Below are 16,093 nucleotides of genomic sequence, written 5' to 3'. Positions count from 1 at the left end.
TGAATGAAGTATCAAAGGCAGTATAGTGCTATGAAAAGATAAAGGGAATTAGCCTGGATTATAATAATAATAGCTGCCATTTTGTTGAGTACAAACTGTGGGCCATCTATTAATACTTCATACACTTTGTATCTCTGATCCAGACAATGACCCTGAGAAGTAAATATTATTATTATCCTCAGTGTTCAAGTGGAGAACCAATCTCAGTGAGCCTAAGTTACTTGCCCAAAGATGGTAGTATAGTAAGAAGTTCAACAAAGGTTCTAAACTAGGTCTGGACTCTGCAAAGTCAATGCACTTTTAACTTATAGCCAACAGGCTAATTTTGGAGAAAGTACTTTGCCTCTCTGGGCTAGTTTCTTCACTTGTACAACTCAGAAGGAAAGGAAATTGCCATGACTGCTTATCACATAACAAGTAATGAGCTATGCACATTACATTCATGATCTCATTTAATTCTTGTGGGTAAATATTATTTCCATTTTTGTGTGTGTGGGGGGGAATGGGTGGGTCATCCTCCATCCTGACAGGGAGTCACCCTTATCAATGAAAAGGTTTTTTAGGAAAGGGCGACTCCTACTTAGTTTCCAGAGCCCTTTCCATGTCTCAGGAGATAACCACTTCAAACAATATGCCAAAGAGACACAGTTGAGGGTGGCCAATTCTGCTCCCCTACACACTGGTCCATGGGAGAGACCCTGCCTGGCCACCCACCCAAAGAACAGAGTCACTCACCGAAGCCCTCCCTGAAACACCACTTTGGCTCCTAAAGAACAAACAGGGTGTGGAGGATAGTGGTTTGGGACTTCAGAGGGGAGAAAGGCCACTCACACGGAGATAGAAAAGCAAAGGTTTGGCCAACAAATGTGTGCTGCAGAGACGATGGATCTATTTCCATTTTTATGGTAAAGAAACAGAAAACTTAGATTAAGCAACACTCTACAAACACAACTGGCAAAGTGGCAATGCAAGGATTCTAAAACTCATTGTGTTATCTGATAACATTTGGTGGCTCTATCATTCTGTGTATATGGATATAATAAACGTTGCCAGACTAGACTTTCCAACCACTTGGAAATAATTGTTACTTATGTAGCAGTATATTTTTTCAACTAGAGTCAAAATATTAAATTTTCTATTTGCAAAATTCAGCTGTGATTTAAATATATTTCTACTTGGTACTCAGATGTTCATGTCTTTTTTTTCATTCCCCTCACAAAGTCTTATCATAAAACTTTGTAAAGAATATCTGAGTAACAAGTGACATATGAAAATATGTTACAAATATGGTCCTAATTATGAAGAAAAAAAATAGGACTCATTTTCTTCCTCTTTCTTTATGTATTTATGGGTATGTAATATGTCAAGATATATATATATATATATATATATATATATATACATGCATATATATATACACACATATATATATGAAATTTCCACAATTCATTTCATATTTGGTAGAAAAATGTTTTGATTTACCCTTGATTTCATAGAATTCATGCACAAAACTCATAAATTCTAAGATTATTGGAAATGTCAGTTAACTGTTAACAACCAAGCCATATCTGAATATACTGGTGAACAACTTTACTATTTTTAAAATAACTCTAGATTTCAGTTATTAGTTGTAGTCTTTTCACCAAATATTTTTCTGTTAATATCATTGCTTTCTAGTTAGCATTTTTCACGTATAATTTTCCCTCAATTTCTTTCTCCAGAAGTGTAAAGCCATCATGTAATGATAAATCATGGGACTTTTGTTGATTACTGAACTTTCTTGAACTTTTGTCTTAGGCCTCTGAGGAAACACTGCATTCCACTAATGAAGAGGAAGACCCTTTGCGAGGAATGGAACCCTATCTTGTACGGAGACTTTCTTGCCGCAGTGTCCAGCTTCCCCCTCTCGCCTTTAGACAGTTGGAACAAGCTGACTTGAAAAGTGAATTGGAGAACACTCAAAGGCCAACCAGCCTCCCCCTGAAGATTCTACCCCTGATTGCTATCACCTCCGCGGACTCCAGTGGGTGAGTGACCCTGGCGACATTTCCCCATTTTGTATTTTAGATGGTGATGGTTATCTGTGATCTTTTGAGTTTTGTGGCTCATTGCTTGATTTGAGCAGAAGGAAAATGGGGTTTCTAGAGCCAAAAGAAAGAAGGGTGATTTTTTTTCTCAGGTAATGTTGCAATCTCTGCAGGAGGAGACGTTTTAGTGAAATTATTTTACAAGGAGGACTTGAAAAGGTATTGATGAATGATAATGAGTTTCTGAAGAAGGGGACTTGGACTTGGAAATTGATCTTGGTCATAGGTAATTTAATAGAAAATTTCTTAACAAATGAGAACTAATGGACAAATTACCATGTAGGCATACATATCTGGAAATGGTAGGCAATGTTTATCGATGCAAAGCAAATTTGGAATCAAGAATAGATTGTACTATAATTAGAATTAAAGGAAATATGCAGTTATAGTCATGAGCCTAGTAATTTGGCCTTTGACATTTTCAGGTGTTGCTTACCAGAATACTGTTTCAGTTCCCAGCACAAGGCAGTTTTATTCTGCATTAGTATGTATAGAAGAATCAGATGCAACGAGGCCTCCAATTACAAATGTAATACTTCTAGTTCCTACTTTGCAGAGTATTTATGTTTTTATTCTTTTTCTACTGTTTACAATGGAGTTTTTACTCTTTAATAGCAATTCACTAGATAAAATATTGTCAAAGAAAGTGAGGATAGTGGGCACATCTGTTATTTGTTTTTTTGGCCAGCTTAGCTGCATTTTAAGAAGAGAGGAGGAAACCAGTGGAACATAGGCAGTCTCTTGAGCATTTACTAGGATTACAAGAACAGAGCAATTTGTTATGCTGAAAATGTGATGCTCCCTCATTCTCTGCCAAGTTCAAGGCATGTATGTCTAGAGAGGTATCTTTTGGATTTTCCTAAAAGTTGTTAGAAAAGTTGTGGTCAGAAAAAATTTCAGCAGTAACTGTCATCTAAGATATTGAATTTAGCTGTTTGAATTGTTAAAGACCAGTTCAAAGCACCTATGTTATTAAAAGTTATGAGGAAACCACTAGTAGGTAAATAAGAAGACAACAAATTCTTACTTTGAAGCGATGGAAAGAGGAATTACGTATGTGATGTGTCTGGGTTGGTTTTTTTTTTCCCTTGGGATGAACCATGTATATAAATAAGACTGTACACCTGTTGATCAGACACACTAAATCAGGTGGGAATTTTATATGGCAGTTTGATCTGAGCATGCTTTGAAAAATACTGTCTCAGAAATCCAATTTCCCCTCGTCGGCGTCAACACCACTTCATCTGTGTAGAGAACAGGATTCACTGCCAGGTGTGTCAGAGGTCACCAAGTCCACCCCTACGTTGATTAATTTGCTAGGAGAGCCCAGAATTCAGTAAATAGTTGTATTCGTGACTGGGATTTATTACAGAAAAAGAATGCAAAGCAAAATCAGCAAAGAGAAGGGCACATGGGGTAAAATCTGGAGGAAACCAGATACAAGCATCCAAGAGTTCCTTCTCCCAGTAGAGTCAGACAGGATGCACTTAATTCCTCCAGTAATGAGTGGTGACAACACATGTGAAGTGTGTTCACCAGGGAAGCCTTCTACCAGGGAAGCCTATTAAAAACTCAGTGTGTGTATGAGGTATTTAAGAGTCAAACTTATAGAAACAGAGTAGAGTGGAGGTTGCCAGGGGCTGGGGGTAGGGGAAATGGGGAATTGCTATTCAATGGGCATATAGTTTCAATTACAAAGTGAATAAGCTCCCGAGATCTGCTGTACAGCATTGTGGCTATAGTTGAAAAGACCGTATTATGCACTTAAAATTTGGTCAGGAGAGTAGATCTCATGTTAAATGTTCTTACCACAATAAAGAAAATTAAAAATAAAAGATAGATTCAGTGCCCAGAATTTTTATTGGGGGGTGGTCACTGGGGCACCCTCTTCGTAGAGTGCCTAAATTCCAGATTCCCAGAAGGAAATCAGTTGTTCAGCATAAACCACACTTTTTACACAACCAGTTTAGGCAGTTGGCCACTCTTACCAGTTAGGGAACGGTGGGAACCCTCCTGAAATCCAAGTTCACAGATGCCAGCTAAGGGCTCACCTTTCCAACAGGCTTTTCTAATGATAACAGTTGCAGGCCTAGTATAAACGCTTTTCTGCACAGCAGGTTTATCTTACAATCATTATCTTGCTTTCTCTACCTTTGAGGAAGAAGGGATTATAGTTATAATTAAAATTAAAATGAACTAATTTAAGCCTGCGTTGTATTCAATTAACTTTGGTACCTCAAAAAATTTGGTGGCTAAACATGATTTCTTTTTCAAAGCTGGTGTTATATCATGTGCCCTTAGAAGAAACTGATGCAGTATATTTAATATGCCTCTGTGTAGTTAGGCAAGGCATATAATTAAAAATCTCAGGTAAAAGCTAAGCTTATTTAATTAAATTTGAATGTGTTGCTAAAAGCAAATAGCCTCCAAGTGCCAAAGAACTTAGAGGTTCAAAATTGTCTGTATGATAGTACTTAACTTGGTTCAGAGTTTGTTTCCTTTTTAATCAAGGATCTAAGACTCAAGTATAAGCAAAACAGTGCTTACCATTTACAAATTTATTCAATATCTTGGAGGAAAGAATTTGTCTTTTAGAGAGATGAAGCAAGAGTGACTTGTCTGTATCAGAAGGCAGCCAGGAGAAACCATGGATGAGAGTGGCAGAAACAAAGACTAAGGAAGTCCTAAAGGGATTCCTATTATCTTTTGAAGCAAAAATAACCTAGTGGCAGGGCAGAAATAGAGACGCAGACATAGAGAATGAGAGGCTGGGACAAAGTGAGAGAGTAGCATTGACATATATACACTACCAACTGTAAAATAGATAGCTAGTGGGAAGCTGCTGTATAAAACAGGGAGATCAGCTCAGTGCTTTGTGATGACCTAGAGGGGTGGGATAGGGAGGGTGGGAGGGGGGCTTAAGAGGGCGAGGATATATAGCTGATTCACCTTGTTGTACAGCAGAAACTAACAAAACATTGTAAAGCAATTATATTCCAATAAGGATGTAAAAAGAAAGAAAGAAAGAAAGAATGAATCAAGTGAATAAATAATTGATCATTTGGTCTAAAAAATATGTATTTGTCAACTGAGTATCTGAGAAATGTAAAAATCAGAAGTATAATTTTCTGGACTATCTAAGCTTTGGAAGGTAAGCAAATGGTAAAGTTAGGGATGACCTCCTGTAGCTATTCCAGTTAACCAAGAATACAAGATTCCTTCACAGCTATCAGAAAGGGCTAATGGGTAATTTAGACTATTTTAGCTAGGTTTTCTACAGCCCCATTTCCCATCATTAAAGGTTAGTTGGCAATTGTGAATCTCTGATGAGAAAGAAGACTTTTCATGCCCTTTGGATTTATTTATTTATTTTTGCTCTTTCTTCTGGGATATCAGCACATCAGACACTTGCTCTGTCGAGTATTACACAGTGGGTCTAGAGACTTGTGCTACCTCTTTAGAAAGCCATGATGTGGTTTCTTAAGGGAATGTTGGTGGGCAAAAATGAATGTTATGTATGGCAGCTGTTAACTTCCTCATGAGGTGCCTGGGTCAAGAGCCTGAGTTCAAGAGACTTTTTAAGATTAATACTTTCACAATTCTACTTGGATTTGTTTTAACCAGGCAAGATGAATGTGTTCAAATGTCCACTATTTAACAATTCTCTTTGAGGATGCCTAAGGTGTCAGCTTGTGTGTGTTGTGATTTAGCAACATTTTGAAACTTTCAGTGATCACAAAACAGAATTGTAAGGCCCGGGATGCCCAGAACCTTGAATTCACCCACCAGTTAGTTTTCCATATAGGATAGGATAGGATGACGCAGGCTTCGAGGCTGTTTATTGACTCTTACTGAAGTAAGAGAGACATCTATTAATGTCTTGAAATGTTATGAACTTGGCAAGGACTTGGAATGTCATAGGTTTCTATATTTCTATCCTAAACAGTTTTCTATCCATATACTTTCTTACAAACTTTTTATATATGTATAATTTACATGCAGTAAAATACATAAATCTTAAGTATGCATCTGGATAAATTTTATATATTTGTATACTCATGTAATCACCATGTAATTTCCTATCTTCTGTCACTAAAGATTAGTTTTCCCTCTTCTTAGACATCATATAAATGGGATCATATAGTAAATACTCTTTGTGTATGGCTTCTATCACTCAAAATGTTTTTTGATATTTATAGTGTTGGTGTATGTATCAATAGTTTGTTCTTTTTTATTGTGGTGTAGTATTCCATTGTATGAATATAACATAATTTATCTATGCGCTTTCATTGGTGGCCATTTGGGGTATTTCTAGTTTGGAACTATTATGAATAAAGTTGCTACGCACAGTTTTATACAAGTCTTTTTGTGGGCATATGCAATTATTTCTCTTGGTTATATTCCTGGGGCTACAATTTCTGAGTTGTAGGTAAGCATATATTTAGTTTTACTATTGTCCAACAATTTTACAAGTTGATGTACTATTTTATCCTCCCACTAGCAATGCGTGGAAGTTCCAGTTGTTCTGCATCCTTATCAACACTTAGTATTCTCAGTCCTTTCATTTTAGCCATTCTAGTGAATGTGTAGTAGTATCTTACTATGGTTTTAATTTACATTACTCTGATGAGTAAAAATATTGTTTACCTTCTAATATGCTTATTGGCTATCTGTATATCTTCTTTTGTGCTATGCCTATTTAAATATTTATCCAGTTTTTTTTAACTTATTGATTTCTGGGGGTTTTCTGTATCCTAAACATGAGTTTTTTGTTTGTATTGTAAATGAATATTTTCTCTCACATCATGGCTTGAATTTTATTTTCTGTTTACTTTTAATATGGTGGTAATATTAAGAACCTCTGAAATGCGTGTGTGTAGGGAAAAGTGTCACAGTGAACGGTCAGGGAAACAAGGATAAGTGAGATGGCAGTGGAATTAGGCTGGAGAAAAGAGAAATGAGGATGGGCAGATAACAGGGAAAAACAGTGAAAAGGAAAAGAGTGAAGTTTGCAGGGTGGAGAAGAAAATGGAAAGGGGGAAATGGAGGCAGCTTGCTAAGGGCAAAGGAGGTAACAAGGATGACACTTAACCTGCAGGGCAATTGTCCTGAGAGAAAAGAACAGTTGATCCCTTGAATATTGAATGGTGGCAAATAGGGCATCCAAGCATTAAGGGGGCAGACAGAAAAGTTGAGAATGAAAAGACAATGTCATGGTAGACAGTGGCAGAGTAGTAAGTGGTTTAGAGTGGGGACTCCAGATAAGGTGGTCTGAATTTGAGTCTTGCATGCATCACCACTTACGAGCTATCTGACTTTGGGAAAGTTCCTTACCACTCCAAGTTTCTAATTTCTAAAGGGCAAAAATAAAAATAAAACCTTATGGTTTTATTGTGAAGATAAAATACTTGGTACTATTTTGGCATGTTATAGCTACTTACTGTATAACCACTACTGCTACTGCTACACTTATTTGCAAAAATATTGGAGCAAATCCTGTTTGTTTTTATCAGTTTCCTTGTTAAAATTGGCCTCAAAGATCCTCTATTAATAACTCTTGGGGTAAAGATGGGTGTTCTAGCAGATTTAGGAGGCAACCAGAAATTTGTTCCTGGTTCAGAAAGTTAAGATTGTTATGGACCTGTCACATTTGTGTTAAGAAGTCTAGGTCTTGCTTTTGGCATCAGTCCACAGACATGCCCTGCTTTCAAAGATTATTCAGTTATGTTTGGAATGAGATCAGAGGTCCTCTTCATTCCTTACTTCCTCCTTGTTTCACTTCTATAATAACCCTTGCTGACTTCAACATAGTTACCTGGTCAGAATTTTCTGGAGGAATTAGGAGCTCCCCTTGGCGTCAACTCTGGCACTGGCTTACTTTCCCTGGGTAATCCATGGACCCCCCAGATACTCTGAGGAGGGTTTAGCTTGCCGCACATGGAACGCTTCTTGCACACAAGTAGGAGATTGTGGCAGCAGAGGGAGGGTAACAGGAGATAGTGCTAAATCTCTCTACCTGTGTTTTAGAGATAGTGCTAAATCTCTCAACCTGTGTTTTACTGCTGCATCAGCTATAATAAAATAAAAACCAAGGAGTAAGTTGTCCCCTTGTGACAGGATGACACACCTCTGGATGGATGTATATTCAGGGATACATGTGGGTGGAGAATATTACAAACACTTTCTCATCACTAGTGCCCCATTACCTGTCTGGAGAAGCACACTGTGTGCATTTGTATTACTATGTCCTATAAAAAAAAGAAAATGAAAAGAAGTTAAAGGAAGAAATGGTCACTTGGGGAAAAAAATCAACTCCCCAACATAGGAGGAAGGATTACTTTAGTCAAATAAGGCTTCATATTATAACGATCTTCCAGAAATATTTCCTTGAGTTATGTGCCATTCACAGAGGAGCTGGTCCCAGATGCCAGTTAGACTTTGGATTCTTTGATCAGCTGCCCATCATCTAATGTTCTTGAGTACACACAGTGCCTTAGTGTGAACATAAAAAAGCTAATTTTCAACATTTTGGTACTGAATCAAAATCCAAACAAAATAAAATGAAGAGAAACAGAAGCTTGGTTAAAACAGACATTTGATTTTTCAAATTTCATCCTTTTAACTTAAGAAGGCATTGACAGTGGGCATTTCAGATTTGAAGTATTGTGGATATAAGGATTTATGAAGCTAAAGAGTTATATTTCATGGTGAACCCGTGAGACTTGCACCTTCATATTGGATATGTGCTCAAGTTTCAAGATATTTATCTGAGAAGTTCTTGCTGAAAGCGATGTGGCAGATCTATAACCCAGTAGGCAAAGATTTCTGAAATTGAAAATGGGCACACCTGACTGTGATTATAAAATATCCCTTCAGAAATACGGTGTTCTTGAGCTGGATTTGGTTTTAAAAGTAATCGTTGCAGAGTAATAAGGAGGCAATGTTTGCAATAATCGTAAAGATACATGCTATATAAAAAATAATAAAACAACTGGATTCCTTTGTCTTTGATTTTTTTAAATGCAATTTATTTGTATAGTGTTTGTCAAAACTTCTCGGAATATCCACAGAACATCACAAGACTCATTTCTATAGCATTTACTCTTACTTAATTGAATCAAGTTTTACTTTGCTTTGAAACTTTTGAGTTTCAAGATTAACGTAGACTCTAAGAGTGATGGAACACTTTGCTATATAATATCTTGGTAAATGACATCTTGAATCTAATCTAAGATAAACAACTAAATAATGCTGACAGTTTTCCCTCACACATCACAGAAACTCTGAGTGTTTTATGGTACCTGTCATGCCCTAAATTTCCAGAAAGTAAAAATATTTCCAATGAATGAAAAAGATTTCCAATAAATGGTAATTTGGTTAAAATAAAGAATACATTAATTATCAAACTCTCATTTCTTTTTCAGACTACTGTGGTACCTTTTCATTCTCATAGTACTCTCTGGCATCCTAATTAAGGTTACTCAAATGGACTGATACCATACCACAGTATTTTGATCTCTATTTGTATGTCAGTAAAGTAACATGTACTGGGGAGGGTTTACTTTTGTAATCAAAGATTTCTATCTCACCAGGCTCCCATGTTCATAAAAACACTAAACGGAGTGGTGACTTGTGCGTTTAGCACACCGGAGCACCTGGTCCCTGTTTTCATACTTTTCTATTTCAACTTTACTTGTTTGATGGTATAGATTGGTTAGAGATCCCATATTTTCTAAAAATGAACCTGGTGAAGCATTTAATTTACCATGAAAAGTGATCGAAGAACACGATACTGTGGCAGGCAGAGTGCAGAGCTGAATAAAAACACTTTAATTATTTCCACCTGAGAATCATCATGTTTCAGCTCCTCAGATAGCTGCCTTTCCACAAACACTACCCTGTTTGACCATCCTTACATAATCACTGAAGTGTTTGGGGAGAGTTTCCAGTTCTTTCAAAGTCATGTTCTTCTGTCTTGCAATATCATGTTTGTGGGGAAAGAAAGTAGGTGAAAGCACTCTGATTGAATGGCCTTTGTTTAATTGTTATGTGCTCCATAAATGTATGCATTAATTTACACTTCATATTGGACAAAGTGTATCAGTTCAAGAAGAATAAAACAAGAAAAATGCATTCAGCTGAAATTCAGGAAAAGATGAAGTTAGCAAACTCTTTCCCCCTACAAATGAGCACCACAAAATGGAAAAAAGATTTCTTTAAAATAAAATTGTGTACAGAAAAAGAACTATGAGAAAACTATATGACCTCTTGTGTTAAACACACTTTTTTGTCATTGTTGGTTTTGCTGAAAATCCTGGCTAGTTGGTTAGAATTCTTTCTAACAGTTTAGGATTTAGGTGTTATTTACTATGCCAATTTATCTCACTCATTTAGAATCTTTTATCCACTTCAAAGGAATTAAGTGGAGCTAAGCATTGTTAGACATATTCCAAATCTGTGGAATTCAATCAAAACAGTATGCCATTTAGTTGTTTGATGTTGTTTATTTAACATATCTGGATTGACTTTATTTGATGGGTTATAGCATCATTTACCCTAAAGTTGGTGGCTCTGAGCCTGGGAAAGGTGAGACCTTTGCCCGCATTTCCAAATGGGATTTACCTCAGGGTGTTCTGATTTTTATTCCAACATGATTCCTAAAAAAAAGTGACTAATGCTTAATGCCATAATAAATACACACACACACACACACACACACACACACACACACACACACACCCTCATTGTATGGAACCTATACATAGAAACTCAAAACTTTAGTATACATAAATAATAAACTTAAAATATATAATTTAAAATATACAAATAAGATTTAGAATACACATTTTAGAATACAGAAATATACTTTACCATTGACTCTCTGGACCTTTTCCATTTTTTAGTCATATATTTTAGAAGTGTTCTCTTTCTTTCCTCCTCCACTAACTGTTCTGTGCCCCTGTTAACATGGGACTCTGACCTTCTTATTTCTCCAATATTATTTAATTGAGATTAACTTTATTTCTTAAAGTTGTATGTTTCCACACATATTAGAAAATCAAGTTAAATTTTATAAATAAAAAAGAATAACTGCATGTTATATTGGTGAAAATGTTCATCTCCTCCATCATGTATCAGTTATGTATTCATGCATTCATGTACACATGCATTCAACCATTAACAAGTGTCTATTTTTTCTACGCACCGAGCTATGAACTGGAGATGGGAGGCTCACCAAGACCAACACAGTCTCTTATTTCATAGAGTTTAGAATTCAGCTGGGCACACAAACAAGAAAACAGACAACTACAATCCCATTTGTTAGGTATAATGCACATATATGACTGAGGACATGCAGAGTAATGCAGGATAATAGGGGAGCAAGTTAGCATAGGCTTATGAGGAACTGACACCTAAGCTGAGACCTAAAGGAGATGGTATCAGACAGAGAGAACAGCAAAGTCCAATGACAAAAGAAAGCGGGATGTATGCATTCAGAGCGTGGCTAGACCAATAGGCCATGTTGTAGGTATTGTTGATAATCATTATTATTAATTTTTCAGGTAACTGATATGTGAGGGTTTGGAATATTCTCCAGGAGTGCTGAGCACCCAAGGTATAGGCACTGAGAAAGCAAATAGTCCAATTGATTCAAAATTGGAAAGTGGGGTTGCAAGGTAAGAAAAACTGGGAAAGGGATTTGAGAGTTTGGAAAGATAGTGAAAGAAGTGATGAATCGTGGCACCTAAGCTGAGTATGGAACTGAGTGAATGTAAGAAGGTACAGATATAGAGAGGGTTGAGATCTCTAGCGGGCTCTATGATGTCAAAGCGGTGAGATTAGAATAACTGAACAAGCTGAAAAGTTAGGAGGTTATATTTGAAGGATAGGATGTTTGGGCCTTCTGATTTAAGTTAGGTCATTTAAGGTGGTTTTCAAGATGTTAGCAGGTGTCCAGGGAAGAGAATGACTGCAGTGGGAAAGAAGTAGTTGAAGAATTGAGAGATCTGGGCATGAGGTAACCCTTCCACAACAACACTGAAGTCACACAGGGTAGCAGCAGGGATCAAGATGTGAAATTGCTAAAAAGGTGGGCAGCTTTCAATAAATGAGACATAGAGACCAGGGAGACTGGCAGAAGTCAGTGATGAAGTAGAGTTGATTGGCATCGATGCCAAAAGAGAGGTTTTGCAAGAGGACAGAGGAGTAATGCCCAGTAAGTTAATGTGAGTAATTAGGAGAGCCCCAGCCCCATCTCAGGAAGAGGATCAGGGTACTAAGAACAAGAGCAGCCTCCCCTCCAATTCACTACAGGGCCGTGATGTCCTCAGCAAAGGGCCATGTTTGAAGGAAGGTAGGATGTGGGTGGCTCTTCAGAGGGGAGGGGAGGATGAAGGACAGTCTGTTTACCACAGGAAAAAAAGGGTTCCGGAAGACCTAACTAAGAAATTTGGAAGAACAGAGAGGGGCTTTGGACAGAAAAGAGAAATCATAGAGCAATAGAGGGATAAGGAACAGAGGAGAAATTATCTATCTCAGGTAGTTCTCTGAATTAGAGCTGAATTTCAAAACATTTTCAAGAATTGGTCCAGCTGTCCTCTGACAGATTCAGGGAGGCAGAAGTGTAGCCTAATAAGTAAGTCTTTTACAAAGCCCACAGGGATTATTCTAGTCCAGATAAGTAGGTCTACACTGGTAGCCTTTGGTTCCTAGTACTTTCATCATCTGTTGGAAACAGCAGCAACTTCTGGTGTGGGAAATTTTGCATCTCTCAAGCTCCTCAGCTGTGTCCTAGATTTATTACCGTCTGTGGAATATGGGGAAGGATCTGATTTTTTCATGTGTATTATCTTTTTAGTCAGAGTATTATTTTATTTTCAACTGTTGTGTTTTTAAATATTTAACTCTATTTTGCCAGCTATAATAACAACTTAGGTGTTAATTAGCGTTTGGGTTTTTCTTTTGAGAATTTCCTTCCTGAGAAATGATCATTGTCTGAAACAACTCTACTTTCTTAAATATTCTTAAATACTATTTCTGGGATTCAAGTACTGTTCCAGTTCATCATGCTGCCAGTTGTAGCAGCAAAATCTAGAATAAAAGTGAATTTTATGTGGACAAATTCTATTTGTAGAAAACTTTCTTCTGTAAATGAGACTACTGTGACTCTACTGAAAGAACACAAAGGCACATGCATATGGTTTTTTCTTAACTTGGGTGTAATGTATTACTTGCGGACTTTATCTTAGAGAAAACAATGCTCATGTTAATTTTAATTCAAAACTATATGATAAGAGTTGCACGGTTAAATCCTGGGACTAAAAACCTTGATATAATGCCTCTGCAAACACAGTTTTTTTATTCTGGTCTCTCCTATGGGTCATTTTTGTTTGTTTTAATCCTCACCACCTGAAGTAGTATCTGTGACTAGCAACTGTGGAGTATGTCATAAATGCCTTAGCAAAGGATTTTAATTCTACTCCAAAGATACCCACACAGAGAGGGCTTCATTTGTCTTAAGAGAAATGTAAAGGTTGATTGATTTTCAGATTGTTGTTGGTTCATTACAACAAATAAAGACTACATAGAATCTTTACCTTCTTATTTTGGTTTTTAATTTCTGGCATGTTCTGTTCAGTGTCCACTGGCAAAGCTGAGGTTAGGGCTAATGATTTTAGGTTTAAGTGTTTCTATAAAACTGCCCTATAAGCGAAAGATATCCTTTGCAGTGGCAAAACAGTGAATGCATAATAATGAAAATTCACATTCATGGACCATTATCTAGTCATTAAGATGATCGTTATGATAACTATATAGTAACGTGGAAGACCTTGGGAACTTTTGGGAAGAAAAGAAAAATACATAAGTACATCTCCATGTTTAAATTACAGACTGCAAAATATATGCCTGCATGTGTCTAAGAACTGGAAAGCGATATGAAAATAATTAGATATTTTTGAATAACAGGATTGTGGGTTTTTTCCCTCTTAATTTCTAGTAATGAAAATATGTGTTTGTCCAATCAGTAAATTACATTAAAATTGTATTTATGATTTATCTGCAATTGCATTCATCCAAGCATCTATAGAGCTTTAGTATATGATAGACACTCTTTCAAGTGCTGGGAGTATATTTTTGAAGAGATAAAAATAAAATTCATGGTATTTTGTTTTTCACATGTAAGTCAACAGGAATCTTTGGCAAATATGAGGGGAGGAATACTTGGACTTTTCGAGTTCTCCTGATCATTTTGTGTAACCAGGCTCTGCTGGCAGCAGACTCCCCAAAAAGATCACCAGCAGAACATATTGATCAAGCCAAACTATTAGTCTCACTGAAATAAAGGAGAACACTGCCCTTAAACTTAGAAATATTTTAGAAGGGAGAAGTACAGAAAGGATATTTATAGAGTTTTATAGCCTGGTCTTGTTAGGTGGAAAATGGTTGGAATTGAGAAGAATCTAAGGTCCTAGTAGCTTTGGATTAATGGGGTCTTAAAGTGAGGTGAGGGTCTTAAAGAGGTTTCATGAGCAAACTGTTAGTTTTGAGAAGTAAACTTTTAGTTGGTTTACAGTCTTACAGTTTAAGAGCAAGCATTCCATGGAGCTAGTACCTAAGTTATTTTTGCTTGGTCCCAGGATTTGTTTGGCACTAAAGCAGGCACTTAAGCTTTGACCCATAATTGTTTAGCGCTGGGACAGGAAAGTATTTTGGTTTTAGTTCTTACCACCTTGTTTATGAGTGAGCCTAGGTCCTATGGTCTGAATATTTATGTACCCCCAAATTCATATGTTGAAATCCTAACCGCCAAGTGGGTGGATAGTATTAGGAAGGGGGGCCTTCGGGAGGTGATTGGTCATGAGGGAGGAGGACTCATGAACAGGATTAGTTCCCTTATAAAGAGACCCCAGAGATCCTTCACTCCTAGCCACGGTGAGAAGGCCATCTATGAACCAGGAAGTGGGCATTAACCAGACACTACATCTGCCAGCCCTTGACCTTGGACTTCGCATAGTTGAGAACTGTGAGAAATGAATTTCTATTGTGTATAAGCCACCCAGTTTAAGGTATTCTGTTACAGCAGCCTTAATGGACTAAGATACTAGGCTTGATACTCATTCAGCCGGACATTGCAAAAAGACAGGTGCTCTGTACCCTCTTTTTAAATTTATGCTATTGTCACCTCATTGTTTGAGAATATAACTCTGGGGATAGTCAAGGGATGAGAGCTCAAGGAAGGTAAGATCCTAGAGTGGAAAACTGGTTTGGTTGGTTGGCATCTTCTGTTTTGAAGGGGTCTCAGTGTGGTAGGAAAGAGAGCCCAGCCTTCCACCTGGGAAGCTAGAGGGCACAGATATCCCCCTCTGCGCACCTCTCTGAAGCAGGTAGAGCTCAGTGTGGTAAATCTGATGCTCCCAGCCAGACCCGCCATCACATGTGTCACCACTAAATGTTAGTGGCATGGAGGTTGTGGCTGCTGACACTGTGACCAGGGCTGATGGTGCCCAGCTGGTGAGCAGCAGCATCCTAGGCAGACTGATCGTGTGGTTTCCTCCTGGCCTCCTGGCTACTCCTTGTTTCCAGTGGATCCAGCTCGTCTGCTGCTTATATTCTTTTTTTTTTTTTTTAAGATGTTGGGGGGTAGGAGTTTATTAATTAATTAATTTATTTTTGCTGTGTTGCATCTTCGTTTCTGTGCGAGGGCTTTCTCTAGTTGTGGCAAGCGGGGGCCACTCACTATCGTGGCCTCTTGTTGCGGAGCACAGGCTCTGGAGCGCAGGCTCAGTAGTTGTGGCGCACGGGCTTAGTTGCTCCGTGGCGTGTGGGATCTTCCCAGACCAGGGCTCGAACCCGTGTCCCCTGCATTAGCAGGCAGATTCTCAACTACTGCGCCACCAGGGAAGCCCTCTTATATTCTTTTGATGAATTCTTTTGATGAATTCCTTTTCCTGCTTAAGTGCATCAGTGTTGATTTCTGTTATTTGCTACCCAGACCCCTGAGAGGT

At 37.7% G+C, this 16,093-nt stretch overlaps 1 long non-coding RNA gene across 1 annotated transcript in view; it reads left to right on the top strand.

Annotated features, from left to right (window-relative positions):
- LOC307185013 overlaps positions 1–3,700 on the top strand; it is a 479,081-nt gene extending 475,381 nt beyond the window's left edge. The window contains exon 6 of the long non-coding RNA XR_013827837.1: positions 1,798–3,700. This is a non-coding gene — a long non-coding RNA (uncharacterized lncRNA). The remainder of the gene's footprint in view (positions 1–1,797) is intronic.
- Positions 3,701–16,093: the final 12,393 nt, after the last annotated feature.

The sequence above is a fragment of the Stenella coeruleoalba genome (assembly GCF_951394435.1).
Source record: "Stenella coeruleoalba genome assembly, chromosome: 3".
Taxonomy (NCBI): Eukaryota; Metazoa; Chordata; class Mammalia; order Artiodactyla; family Delphinidae; genus Stenella; species Stenella coeruleoalba.
This window is presented reverse-complemented; position numbering and strand designations above follow the sequence as displayed.